Consider the following 14,343-nt stretch of genomic DNA (forward strand, 5'->3'; position numbering starts at 1 on the left):
ATAAAAAAGGCAGAGAACTGCCAAACCTTGAGCCAGCCATACCTGATCTCCACGCTACTGCCATACCATTTCAGCTACATGGGCCAATATATCCCCCCGCCTTGACTTTTTGGGCCCGTTGAGAATTGGGCTTTCTCTTCATCCACAGCGTCCTGATGCTTTGCTTGCCTGCCCACCCCAGGCTGGGAGAGGGGCTTCCTCTGGGCTCTGGCAGCCCCCAGCTCCATCACAGCCCTCATCAGCCTGCACCACACGTCCTGTCCTTGACCCGTCACCACGTGTTCACCGACAGCCAGGGCCGTGGGGGGCTCACCCCAGCCCAGGGGGAGGGACGCAGCAGGAGCCGGGAGTATCTGTTGAACAAGAGAACACACAAAGGGCACACAACAGAGTCCAGCATTCAAGGCCTCCTTGGCCTGGTCTTACCAACAACCCAAGATCACTCCCACTACCCACCTCACTCACTCCATTCTCCGCCATCCAGGTTGCTCTGTCCCTGGAGACACAGTGGGGGTCTCTGTCATAATCTCCATCATACAACTCAGACCTTCAGGGTGAGGGGACCATGGGCCCTCACCTCTCCTAAGGGGTGTTCAGTCCCGTGCTCCCCACCCTCAAACCACCCAGACCTCCCCCACCAAGTGCTGTACTTGAACACCCCGACGGCCCAATCCACACCTCTCCTGACGCCCTCTGAGCACCACCTGCCTGCAGTTCTTGGAAGAACATTCAAACTCCTGCAAAGCACCTGAAAGACCGGCTCTTCGCGCCTGGGCCCGCCACCCTCTCACGCCACCTCTGCAGCGACCCCACCTTCCTTGCTCCAGCCACAGAGGCCTCAAGTGTCTCCGAGGCTGCTCCCAAACACATCAAGCTGTGCCTGCCTCCGGGCCTTTACACGTGCTGTCTCAGCTACCCGGAACACACGGCCCCTGCAGGGAATAAGCGATCCATAAGTGGTTCGCCACGATCACCACTGGCTCAAATGCAATTTAATAATTCAATCTGGGGGCGCCTGGCCAGCTCATGCTCATAGAGCATGAGACTCTTGATCTCAGGGTTATCAGTTCAAACCCCAAGCTGGGTGGAGAGATTACTTAAAAATAAAACCTTTTTTTAAAAACTTCTTTAAAATAATAATAGGGGCGCCTGGGTGGCTCAGTCGGTGAAGCATCCGACTTCAGCTCAGGTCATGATCTCACGATTCATGAGTTCGAGCCCCGCGTCGGGCTCTGTGCTGACGGCTCGGAGCCTGGCGCCTGCTTCCGATTCTGTGTCTCCTCTCTCTCTGCTCCTCCCCTGCTCACATGTTGTCTCTCTTTCAAAAATAAATAAAGATTAAAAAATTTAAAATAAAATAATCATAATAATAATACAATCTGAATTCAAAGCTACCTGCTGCTCCTTGGAAACTGAAGTGGGATCCACGGGGCCCCACTAAACCCACCCTCCACCTTCAGATACCTCTCTATTAAAGACGCGGCTACTGTTTGCCAGGTCAAATAAAGACTTGGCCTCACTGTGGCCGGAGGAAAAAGTCCCCGGGTCCGAGGGGAAGGTCAGGCCACCCTACCTCCCAGGGCCAGGGGCCTGGTTCTGATCCCCCTGGGCCCCCATCCAGGGGCCCCTCCGTACGGGTGGCCACCAGTCCCTGCTCCAGCCGCCATGAGCAGCAGGGACAGTCACAGGGACGTGTTCCAGTCGGGCTCATCCCTCCTCGTGGTACCACCTCAGTGGGGCCAGTCAGCTCCCCTCAGCTCCCACTTCCTGATCTGTGCAGTGGGCACAACACCTCAACGAGCCTCAAATGAAAGATGTCACGCTGAAGGGTCGGTGCCTTCAGAGCCACACGCATTGTAATGGTCACTGTGGATGCGGCAGCAAAGCACAGAACACGTGGAAAGAGGGGGGTCAGGTGCCTCCCAAGTCCGATTAACCGGCAAAATGCATGGACCTTATCAGGATCCTGATTTAAAAAACAACAACAACAACAAAAAAAGATATTTGAGGCAAATGGGAATCCACATACTAACTGGCCGTCGGATATTATGGAATTATGCTAATTGGTTTTTTTTTTTTTTAGGATTTAAAAAAAAATTTTTTTTTTACATTGATTTATCTTTGAGAAATAGAGTGAGACAAAGCATGAGCGGGGGAGGGGCAGAGAGAGGAGACACAGAATCCGAAGCAGCTCCAGACTCTGAGCTGTCGGCACAGAGCCCGACGCGGGGCTCGAACTCAAGAACTGCGCGATCGTGACCTGAGCCGAAGTCGGACGCTCAACTGACTGAGCCCCCCAGGCGCCCCTAGGATTTTATTTTTAAGTCATCTCTACACCCAGCGTGGGGATCGAACTCACAACCCTGAGATCAAGAGTCGCACACTCCACGACTGAGCCAGCCGGGCGTCCCTGTATTAGTTGTTTTCAGTGCCACACCAGTTCTGTGTTCGTGTTGAAAAAGGGGATTCAGGGGCGCCTGGGTGGCGCAGTCGGTTGGGCGTCCGACTTCAGCCAGGTCACGATCTCACAGTCTGTGAGTTCGAGCCCCGCATCGGGCTCTGGGCTGATGGCTCGGAGCCTGGAGCCTGTTTCCGATTCTGTGTCTCCCTCTCTCTCTGCTCCTCCCCGTTCATGCTCTGTCTCTCTCTGTCCCAAAAAATAAATAAAAAACGTTGAAAAAAAAAATTAAAAAAAAAAAAAAAGAAAGAAAAAGGGGATTCATACTGGAATATTTACGGAGTCTGAGACCTGGGGACTGCTTTACAATAACACACGAGTAAGAAAGGGAGACAGGAGGTGAGTAGGTTGTGGGGAGTGGGTTGGAGGTCCCAGGTAGGGGGAGCCTAGGCCAGGCTTGGCTGCAGCGTGGCCGTGGTTGACGCTGGGATCCTGCTTACTTCTGAATATCTGACGTTCTCCATAAATAAGAAAACACAAATGAATAAAGAACGCAAGGTGTTGTAACAGCACAGAACCGAAGCTGGTGACCTGGGAGTTACGGGAGCCTCAGAAGCAGCAAGAACTTAGCGGAGAACAAGGTCCAAAGGAGAAGCAATTCCCAGGGGCGCCTGGGTGGCTCAGGCGGTTAAGCGTCCAACTTCGGCTCAGGTCACGATCTCACCGTTTGTGGGTTCGAGCCCCTCGTCGGGCTCTGTGCCGACAGCTCAGAGCCTGGAGCCTGCTTCGGATTCCCTCTCTCTGCCCCTCCCCTGCTCACTCTCGGTCTCTCAAAAATGAATAAACGTTAAAAAAAAAAAAAAAAAAAAAAAGGAGGCAATTTCTAGAAGCCCCACCCACGCCCGCTGGTTCAAAATCCTCCCCGGCTTCAACCACCAAAGCTCTCCTGAAGATAACAAACGGTGCCAGCCCAGACAGCCTACCTCCCGCCCGCCCGCGTTTTCTTGGCTGGTTTTAATTTGACCCTGAGTGGGGGAAGGGAGGGGACAGCTCCCCTGCAGTTTCTGGACTCCTGACCTGCCAAACCAGTTCCTTCTGATGGACAGTCACCGGGCTAACTCACGGCTCGGCTCTGTCCAGCGTCACTGAAGAAAGAACCGCTCCGCCCCTCGGCCAAGGGCAGGACCGGGTTCCACACAAGCTCGCCCTTCCTGCTTTCCCCGCGCTCAGTGGGCAGAACGGATACTGACACTTACAAAGGTGTTGGGAGGCGCTTCCCACAAATTAACAACCCCGACGACCCCACGAGTAGCTAATAACACTGTCTGTATTTTGCAAATGGGACACCAGGGCACAGGGCGGCTACGGCTCTGGTTGGCAGCTGCAGGCCACACGGCCGGGGGTCAAGGAGGTGGGGGAGTCAGGCTGAGCACCCGACCCCCACTGAGTGCCCACGTACTCCCGCTGGGCCGCAGGGCAGCCTGCTGACGCAGCCCGTTTGAGAGGTCAGCAAACGGTGACCATGACCCAGCCGGGTCTCCAGCCTTCCAGGGACCCGGAAACTTGGACTGCACCCGGGGCCTCCGCGTGAGGTCGCTGGGGCAGGACTCAGGAGCGGTACGTCACTTGCAAGAGCCCCACACCGGGCATCCTCCAGGCCGTCCCCACCCAGTACCGGACCGGGAAGGGCTCCCCTCAAATGTGCCCCAGGAGGCCCGGGGAGCCTCTGGATACACCCGGCGGGTGTTCTCTGGGCATCGGTTTTCACTTAAGGATTGAGGGAAACGTTTAACAATGTATCTGAAAAACTGAACACATCATTCTTGCATCGCCATGCCGATTTCCTCGAGATCGGAAGGGCAGTCACCGGCCGACTCTGACTGTCCCCACCACGAAGGCAGACCTCAGTGCCCTGGAAGGAGCCACAGCACAGCGGGCATCAATGCTGGCTCTCCACTCACTCACTGGCCCTGCGACCTCGGAAAGGCGCCCGAGCCTCCTTGCCTCAGTTTCCCCATCCCTGAAAGAGGGTTAGAATCAAGGAATGGGATGGGTTCTTGGGTGGGGGGAAAGACAAGCACCCCGGGGGACATCCGGGTGGTCCGAGCTCTTACTGTCCCCTCTTTAACTGAAGCGCCCACAACTGACTTGGCCTGGAACCAGCTTAGTAGGGAGATGCCATTGGTCCACAGGATGTCTCATCAAGTCAGCGTCCAGACCTCAAAGCACCTCGCTGAGGTCACCTTCCAATGACTCCAGTGACGTTTTCCAAGTAAATTCCTGATGGCTCCACCTATGGTAACCCCACAGGCATTTCCACCCCAGCTTACAGGTGAATTATCCCCCACCCTCTGGGTGACCTCAACATGCATACCTTCCTGCCCACCTCCCATCCATCTTCCAGTTCGATGGCTGCCTCCTCCAGGATGCCCTTCCTGACCTCCCACTAGCCACTGGCCTCCCTCTGGGTCCCCTGTGGGCAGGGACTGTGGAGATAGATGGCTGTCCACACAGAGTAGCTGGGCTCGGGCCAGTACCCTGGGTCCCTGTTCGCCCCTGCCCCCCCACAGCGTTGGATTAAAGGAGGAACTCACAAACAAGGTCCCCAAAGTGCCAACAGAAACCACCCAAAGGAGGTTTACTGTTGAGTCTTAATTTAAATTTTGAGTTTCTACCTGGACAAATGTCAACACTGCCTTTCACAGACACGCTGGAGCGGAGCACAGCACAGCGCTCTCTGGAACCCGCCCAGCCTCTGACGCGAACAAAACCTCAAAGTCTGTGGTGGCCAGACAGCCAAGGCCATGTGCCCACCCCACCAAACTAGGACTCACAGGAAGCCCTGCCCTGTGTCCCGCTTCCTGAGGATTCCGCGGGGCCTTCTCCGGGGACCTTAGCCACCACCCTTCACACACCTCCCGAGGCAGCGGGGACCCCCAAGCCAGTGCTGCTGTCAGTGACCCTGCGAATTCTCAGGCCGGCCGATGCCAGGGGCTGAGAACAGTGAAAGCAGCCAAGACCTCTCCCCTAACCGGTTCCGGAGGCTGACCGGCAGGGGATCTGTTTCTGGCCCACTAATTCTGGCTTCTATCCTCCCTGCTGACCCAGCCAGCAGCCCGGCCAGCGGCCTGGAGTTGCCTCTGTTTTCTCATCTGGGAAGTGGAAAGATGCCCCCCACCTCCCTGCTTCGGTGTGAGGGGGGGCTGATGTGCCTGAAGTGCCACCCTGCGTCATGGGAGAACCCGAATTAGGGAAGGAAAAAGGGGGGGCGGCAAGTGTGAACTGAGACAGCCTATCCAGACGGAAACACAAAAGTGGGGGAGACCTGGGGAGGGAGGGTGCGGGGGGGGGGGGCAAGGAGGAGGAGACAGAGGAAAAGGGAGAGGAGGAGGAAGGCAGGAAGGCGGGGAGCAGGGAGGAAGGGGTGCTGGGCAAGGAGGGGGAGGAGAAGCGGGGAGCAGAGAGGGAGGGGTGCAGGGCTAGAAGGCGAGGGGGTGCAGGAGGAGGAAGAGGGAGGGAAGGAGGGGGGCCGGGAAGGAGGGGTGCGGGGCGGGGAGGAGGAGGAGAGGCGGGGAGGGGGAGGAGAGGAGGGGAGGGGGAGGAGGGGAGGGGAGGGGGAGGAGGGGAGGGGAGGGGGAAGAGAGGCGAGGAGGGAGGAGAGGCGGGGAGGGAGGGGTGCAGGGAGGGGTGGAGGAGCGCGCTCCAAGAAAACCAGGGGTGGGGGTGGGGGTGGGGGTGGGGCGGTGAGGGGCAGGCACCCCCGCCGGCCGGGGCGGGGCGGCTGGGTTGGCCCGGGTCACGAGTGGCCGCGCCCACCTGAGCTCCCTCCCCGTCCGGCCGCCGCCTCACACCCTCAGAGCCCGCGTGGCGTCCCCACGCGAGGCACAGGCGGACTCCCTCCCGCGGACACGGGGCCTTACCTGCCTACGGCCCGGCCGGCGCCTCACCTGGGCTCCGCCGTGCGGCCCACTCACCTGGCCCCGCCCCGGAAGCGGCCCCCACGCCGGGCCCGCCCCTCGCCCCGCCCCTGGCCGCGCGCCGCCGCCGCATTCCTGGGGCGCGGGCTCCCGGGGGAGGGGGGCGGGGTCAGCCGGGTCTCCGCGGGGCCGGGAGGGGGCCGGACAGGTGGCCCCGCCTCGGGGGCGGGGCGGGAGGGGCGGCGCCGCGAGCTCGAAGCCCCTATAGCCTTGCACGCGGGGCGCCCCCCCGGGCGCCCCCCCCCCCCCCAGTCCTGCCTGGGTCAAGCCCCTCGGGCACCCACCCTGGGGCAGGCACTTTCCTCGCTGATCCGCTTCTCCGCTTCAGGGATGTGCACAGTGAGGAGCGGTGCGGGGAGATTTACGAGGAGCTCAGAGGAAACGTTCCACAAAATCTCCCAAAGCGTCTTCTGGGCCCGGACTGCCTTCCGGGGACTGCGGCGGGGACCCCACGCTGGGCTCAGAACTCCACGGAGACAGCGGCTGGGCAATCCCAGAGACGGCCCTGACCCAAGCGGAGGAGCCCGGAGGACTTCCTGGAGGAGGCAGTGTGACCAAGACTTGGGGCTCCCAAAGGGTCATTCAGGGCCAAGTGCTGCCTTTCCTCCCGTGGGAGCAGTTACTGTCCCTGCCCTGAAGCAGGGGTCATAGAATCAGGAAGGCCCAGGCTGGGACCCAGAGACGCCCAGAGGTGCCCAGGGCCCCAGGCGAGAGGATGCCTGGTCCTCCAGCGTCACTGCATTCTGATTCGGGGAGCACTTCCTTTCCAGCTGCACCACAAAGTCTCCCCTCTGCCCCCTGCCCCATCTCCCTGATTTCTGAAGGTCCAGCCCCCGGGGGCCGAATCTTCACCCCCTTTTCACCTACGTTCCAGCCTCCTGCTGATCTCATCCAGCCTCCTGCTTTCCACGTGGTCCATACCCTGATGGTCCCTAACCCATATCTCCTGACCAGAGTCCCGTCTGTCACTGCCCACCTGACATCTGCATGTGGAGACCTGAGCGGCGGCTCAAGTCCTCTCCTGGGCTTCCTAGCTCACTCCCCACCGGCGCTGTCCAAACCCTTGGGGTCACCCTTGGCTCCCCTCCAGCTCTCACATCCCATACGTGCTCCCCCGGGCAAGCCCCGAGAGTTCCGACTTCAAAATTTACGATGGTGCCGCCACTTCTGTCCCCCACACCGTCCCAAATAGCTCAGGCCACCAGCACCTGTCACGTGGCTCAGGGCAGCAGCCTCTCCCTGCTGTGCCCTGGCCCCTTTGATCTGCCCCAACACAGCATCCACAGGACCCTTTCCTGAGACCCTGCCTTGCCCCAACTCCCGTGCCCCCCTCCCTCTCTTCTGGGGAAAGGAGGAGTGGGGAGGGACAGGCCGCTTTGCACGGACGGTGGCCCAGCTGCTGGTGGCTCTGGGCTCATGTGTGACGGGCTCTGCTGTGTCCAGTAGTCATTATACAGCAACCAAAATAATCAGTCAGGCGTACTGATCTCTCCCCACCTCTAGGGGGGTGGTCTGGTTGCAGAGGCCAGTCCGCAATAATACCGCCCCTCTTAACAGCGATGGTTAAGGCTCTGGAAGTCAGTCAACGCAGCCCTTCTTCATGCCACGGTTAGCATTGAAGGCCAGTCCAGCAGGATAGTTGGGGGAAGAGAAATCCTGCTTTCTCCTGTTCTCCCCCCCAGCCCAGATGAGGAAGTTTGGTGCACTAGAGACACGGGGCTGACCACAAAGAGATAGAGGCAAAGAGATCTACACAGAGATGGCAAGGAACTGGGTCCTTGGTGACAGTGCAGAGCTCCTGGATCAAACCTGCCCCGAAGCCCGATCCGCCTCTGGACTTGCTAGTTAGATGCACCAAGAAATTCTCTCATGGTCAAAACTAGTTTGCGTTTTCTGTTTCTTACAACCCAAAGCATCTTCTGATAACATACCCTTATACAGTTTAACCAAGTTGTAGAGTTTGTTTCCTGACAACCCTGGCAAACAAACACACAAACAAAAACAGGGAAGGCCTCTGACTGGCTGAGTCTGAGACCCATAACCTTTCCAGGAGTGGGAAAGGAGTTAGACCAAGCCCTGATCCTCCCCAAAGTCGAGACAGCAGGCTTCCTGCCAGTTTTGCTAACGATGACCATGAAATAACCGAATATGGATCAGTGTAGACAGGACCAGTGCCCGGCACTAAATGTTGGTTGTTTCCGTCCCATGGCAGGCCAGGGCCGTGAGGCTGTTTGCTCTCTGCCTGCCTCAGAGTTGGCACCAGCTTCAACGTGAATGAAGAAATAACCTCTGTCTCCTCCTAGGGTCGAAAGAGGACTTCCACGGCCTCCATTCTGACCTCGGTCTGTACCTTCTGATTAAGTTTTTTTCCCCCGGCGTATCTTTTAACTCAGGCAAAAGACCCTGCAGGCCAAGAAACCCGTGGCGGGAACCGAAATTACGCCCTTAAGCATTAGGGACCTGCCCTCATGCCAGCAAGTCCCCGAGTGATCGACCCCAGGACAATGGCCGGCCTTTACTGCCCACCTGCACGGACGCACCGACCTTCGTAAACCGGGAAGTATTTTCAGCTCTTTAGAGAGAGTCTTTGCGATGTTAGTCTGTTGCCTACCTGGTGTCGCCTCACTGAAATAAATTCCTTTCTTCTTTACCCACCACTCGCTCCTCTGCCTTTGGATCTTGTCAGCCACGGTGGCTGAACGTGGTCTGTGTGGGACCCCAGAGCCAGGCGCTCCCGTGCCCCTGTGCCCCAGCTACATCACCTGTCACCCGAGCGGCTGCCTTTTTCTGTGCAAAGAATCTGTAAGGATCGTCACCGGCCGGCCCGTTCAACCGACACAGTGCACCTGCGGGTTCTTATTAGCACCGTCCTGCTCACGAGGGACTCTCGTGGGGAGGGGACTGTGGCACTCACTTCTCCCACGTCCACGTCTGAGCCTCTGGATGGAGCGGGAATGGGCCTCTTTCTACACCAAATACTTGGCTCCCAAAACAAGACAGTGAAATCGGGGAATTTGATCCGAGTGATCGGATTGCCTTGGTGCTGTTTCTCTTTTCCTGTTTTGGAAGGCCAACGTCTTTTTTTAGTATCAGTGCGAGATCAGTCTTCCATGCAAGGGGGACAGTTTGCAGGATTTCTGTCCTAAAAAGTGACTTTGGGGGCGCGTGGGTGGCTCAGTCGGGAAAGCAAGCGTCTGACTCTTGGTTTCCTCTTGGGTCATGATCTCGCGGTTGTGGCTTTGGGCCCCAAGATGGGCTCTGTGCTGACAGTGCAGACCTTCTTAGGATTCTCTCTCAATCTCTCTCTCTCTCTCCCTCTCTCTCTGCCCCTCCCCTGCTCCTGCTGGCATACTCACTCACTCTCTCTCTCTCTCTCTCTCTCTCTCTCGAAATAAATAAACTTGGGGTACCTGGGCGGCTCAGTCAGTTAAGCGTCCCACTTCGGCTCAGGTCATAATCTTACCGTCGTTCCTGGTTCCCAAGTTCAAGCTCCACATCCGGCTCTGAGCCTGGAGCCTGTTTCAGATTCTGTCTGTCTCTGCCCCTCCCCCACTAGTGCGCGCGCGCGCGCGCGCTCTCGCTCTCGCTCTCAAAAATAAACTTTAAAAAAATTTTAAACAAATAAACTTTTAATAAAATTAAAAGCGACTTTGGACAGAATTGCCCCCATAATTTCATGGTATTAAGGCCTGGAGGGGAAAGGCCACCCTCCTCGTATTTGTGTTTGTGAAAACCTCCTACAAATTCCACAACTGTAGCTTAGTGAGATTAAGATTCGCACAATCGAGCAATAATAACACAGACCGATTACAAGGGAAACAATGCAGGTGTGTTCCACCATTCATAGTAAAAGGAAAGAGAAACAGAAAGGAACCGTAAAACCCAGGCGAATCCCGGTGAGGTTCTCGCTTCCGTTTTTCCCCAAGTGCGTCTAATCGGCAAGCCACCAGTCCCTCGTTTCCTTTTGTTGCTGTAACAATAACTCCGTGCATTTCAAACGCCCGGCAATAGAAGAGGAAGAATAATCATGTGAAACGGAGGAATTACATCTGAATGGCATTATTCCCGGCTTTATTAAATTTGCTCTTACAAATGTTTATGAAGTCAGAGTTGGCTCTCCCCCAAGGAGCAAATTCCACATTAATAAGCACTGGGGGTTGGAGAGCTGGAAGGAAGGAGGAAATAAAGATCCTTCGGTCCAAGGTCTTGGGCTTCACGTTTGTTTTCTCCCAAATTAACTCTCCCTGCAGCTGCTTGAGCCAAGACTAGCTCAGCTTTGAACCTTATTAAAACCGCGAAACCGCAGTTTCCCTGCTGAGCGTGGGCGAGGTAGCCGGGCTGAGCCTAAAGGGATCTAGAACGCGTCCCACGCCTCAGCCTGGAGGGCCGGGACCCTGAGGCCCAGCGAGGGGAGGGGCTTCTCCGCAGGCCGGCTCCCGCCGGCCTCCTGACCCCGGCCTCCTCGCAGGTGCCCCCCCTCTCCCCCGTTTCCGTTTCCGAGCAAATGCACGTGGCTGTTGGCACTGCGAGCTAAATGCAACCCATCCGTGCTCCGCAATGTCTTCTGGAATCGTTTGGACCCAGCAATCGAAATCCTTTTGATTTCCAACTGAGCAGGCCACACTCTTGATGCCCTAGTTGATTGACATCAGGGAGGGTGTCAGGGTGGGGCGCTGCTTGTGGCCTCCGGACCCTGGCACCTTTCACATGCCCCCGCCACACTGGGATTCCTGATCTTACTGGTCTCTCTGCCCAGTGTGGCCAGACAACGGGTTTACCCAGAGCCTGCCTTGCAACCAGGGCCCAGACAGTGACTTAGGCTCCATCACTGTGATGTGGGCCTGGAGGGAGGAAGCAGCCCTGGGGTACATTTCAGTGGAAAGGGCAGCTGCGGGATGTTCAGCGTGGGGGGTGGGGGAGGCTGCAGTGGCTACAAGTAAGTACCTGGGACACGATTGGTGGCAGCTGTGGGTACACGATTGGTGGCAGCTGTGGGTTCTTCCGGCGCAGTGGGAGCATCTCTGTGCAGGGGGAGCATCTCTGTTCAGGGGGAGCATCTCTGTGCCGCGGGAGCATCTCTGTGCAGGGGGAGCATCTCTGTGCCATGGGAGCATCTCTGTGCCATGGGAGCATCTCTGTGCCGCGGGAGCATCTCTGTGCAGGGGGAGCATCTCTGTGCCGCGGGAGCATCTCTGTGCCGCGGGAGCATCTCTGTTCAGGGGGAGCATCTCTGTGCAGCAGGAGCATCTCTGTGCCATGGGAGCATCTCTGTGCAGCGGGAGCATCTCTGTGCAGGGGGAGCATCTCTGTTCAGGGGGAGCATCTCTGTGCCATGGGAGCATCTCTGTGCCGCGGGAGCATCTCTGTGCAGGGGGAGCATCTCTGTGCCGCGGGAGCATCTCTGTAAAGGGGGAGCATCTCTGTGCAGCGGGAGCATCTCTGTGCCATGGGAGCATCTCTGTGCCGCGGGAGCATCTCTGTGCAGGGGGAGCATCTCTGTGCCGGGGGAGCGTCTCTGTGCAGCGGGAGCATCTCTGTGCAGGGGGAGCATCTCTGTGCCGCGGGAGCATCTCTGTGCCGCGGGAGCATCTCTGTGCAGGGGGAGCATCTCTGTGCCAGGGGAGCGTCTCTGTGCAGCGGGAGCATCTCTGTGCAGGGGGAGCATCTCATCCCAGTGGGGGCATCCCGATGCAGTGACTGCAGGAGCGGCTGTTCTCTCATCAGGTGTGTGTTGGGGGGCGGGGGGGGGGGTCGAGGCACTGCTCCTGGAAGGCGCATTACGTCAATGTCGGCTCTCCCACGTCCCGACAACGCTGGGGGTCTCCCAGCGTCCTTGAATGGACTGCTTCTCCACAACCAGCCAGAATCTGCTTCGCTTGCTTGCAAATAAGAACCCCGCCCGATCCCACATCCTAGCTCATGTTCCTCTCCCCCCACCCAAGCCAGGCTGACATAAATCCTCGCAGTGAACAGAGAAATGTCAGCACGAGAAATTCTTCTCGCCACGATGTGGATGAGACTCTACATTTTTATAGCTTTTTACAGCCTGTTCAAGCGGTTCTGAGCTCTAAGCAAACACATCAGTCAACGAGGAAGAGCGTTCTTGGGGTAAGACCATCCGTTTATTACGAAGCCATTATCACTTTCAGGTCAAAACCCGTTAAGTACTTGTCTGCCCGACGCACCGTCATCTGCGTGGAGTTACTTAACCAGGGACGCTGGTGTCTAGGATCCCACGGTCTTACAGCTATGCTCTGCGTGTGTCCATAGTGCGTGGACAAGCAAAGAAACATCACCAGTCGCAGAATTTTGTATTTGAAAAGTCCTCGCTACAGATGCGGAAACTGAGGACAGAGGACTTGCCCGGTATCACACAGGAAGTTAGTGACCGTTCAGGCTCAGAACCCAGGGTCCCGGCTCTGCCGACGAGGGCATGCGTTACACATACATATAAAACAGCATATCCCCCATTCTGCCTTCTCCCCACTCCTGTAGAGGATTCGGGAAAGAGGAGTGTGTCGGTCAGACTCAGCCAGGTTCACCACAGTAACAAACATCCCCCAGTCTCAGGGGTTTACGCACACGTAGGTCTCCTTTTCGTTCACACTACATGTCTGCAGCCCCCAGGACCCCACCTACCGGAGCGGTCCCATCTGGAATCCGACCGGTCACCAGGCAGAGGAAAGGTGAGCTCTGGAGAGTCTTCACCTGGCAGAGAAGGGGTCCGGCTCCAACCGAAGCGTCCCACATCCCTTCTGCACGCAATGCATTGGCCAGAGCTGCTCGCGTGGCCCCCCACCAGCCACGGGAGACAAGGAGGTACGGGCCTTCCGTGTGTTCAGGAGCCAGGGCCCAGAAGAGCCTCATGGGGTCAGGGGCTCGAGTCTGTGCCCTGTGCACCCCGGGCTGGTGCTCCACTGAATCCCCAAGGTTATTGCCCACTCCACTGCTGGACGCTCCTGGAGCACGGGGACCACAGTCCCCACTAGAATGATGCTCCTCTCCACGAGCCAGCACGGGGCATTCCACACTCCCCAAGGGGACTGCTGCAGGGAGGGGAGGAGGTCTTTCCGCTTTTCTCCTTCCCTCTCTTCCTCCTTTCCTTCCTTCCTTCCTTCCTTCCTTCCTTCCTTCCTTCCTTCCTTCCTTCCTTCCTTCCTTTCTCCCTCCCTCCTTCCTTCCTTCCTTCCTTCCTTCCTTCCTTCCTTCCTTCCTTCCTTCCTTCCTTCCTCCCTTCCTTCCTTCCTCCTTCCCTCCCTCCCTCCCTTCCCTCCTCCCTCCCTCCCTCCCTCCCTCCTTCCTTCCTTCCTTCCTCCCTTCCTTCCTTCCTTCCTTCCTTCCTTCCTTCCTTCCTTCCTCCTTCCCTCCCTCCCTTCCTTCCTTCCTCCCTCCCTCCTTCCTTCCTTCCTTTCCTCTCTACCTCCATCCATCCTTCTTCCTCCTTCATAACCATTTCTTTTTTTTTTTTTAATTTTTTTTTTAACGTTTATTTTTGAGACAGAGAGAGACAAAGCATGAACGGGGGAGGGCCAGAGAGAGGGAGACACAGAATCTGAAACAGGCTCCAGGCTCTGCGTTGTCAGCACAGACCCCGACGCGGGGCTCGAACTCACGGACTGCGAGATCATGACCTGAGCCGAAGTCGGCCGCTCAACCGACTGAGCCACCCAGGCGCCCCCATAACCATTCCTTTTTTAACAAATGTTTATTTATTTATTTTGAGAGAGAGAAAGAGAGAGAGGGAGGAGGGAGGGGCAGGGAGAGAGGGAGAGAATCCCAAGCAGGCTCCCGGCTGTCAGCGCAGAGCCCGACGCAGAACTCGAACTCACAAACCAGGGGATCATGACCTGAGCCAACGCCAAGAGTCAGACGTTTAACCGCCTCGGCCCCCCAGGCGCCCCCTTCACAACGCCTCCTAAGTGCGCATTGCACGCACATTGTGCGGTGTGAACGGGCCGAACTCTTTCC

General features: G+C 57.4%; 1 protein-coding gene across 5 annotated transcripts in view; it reads right to left on the reverse strand.

The window, feature by feature from the left end:
* Positions 1 to 6,393, reverse strand: part of ARHGAP8 (Rho GTPase activating protein 8) — a 63,964-nt gene extending 57,571 nt beyond the window's left edge. For 4 of the 5 annotated variants that reach the window (XM_058741052.1, XM_058741048.1, XM_058741047.1 and 1 more), the window contains exon 1: positions 6,319 to 6,393. The gene's annotated coding sequence lies outside the window, so the exon portion shown is untranslated. The remainder of the gene's footprint in view (positions 1 to 6,318) is intronic. The other variant, XM_058741050.1, reaches the window with a different exon arrangement.
* Positions 6,394 to 14,343: the final 7,950 nt, after the last annotated feature.

The sequence above is a fragment of the Neofelis nebulosa genome, chromosome 8 (genome assembly GCF_028018385.1).
Source record: "Neofelis nebulosa isolate mNeoNeb1 chromosome 8, mNeoNeb1.pri, whole genome shotgun sequence".
In the NCBI taxonomy this organism is placed as follows: Eukaryota; Metazoa; Chordata; class Mammalia; order Carnivora; family Felidae; genus Neofelis; species Neofelis nebulosa.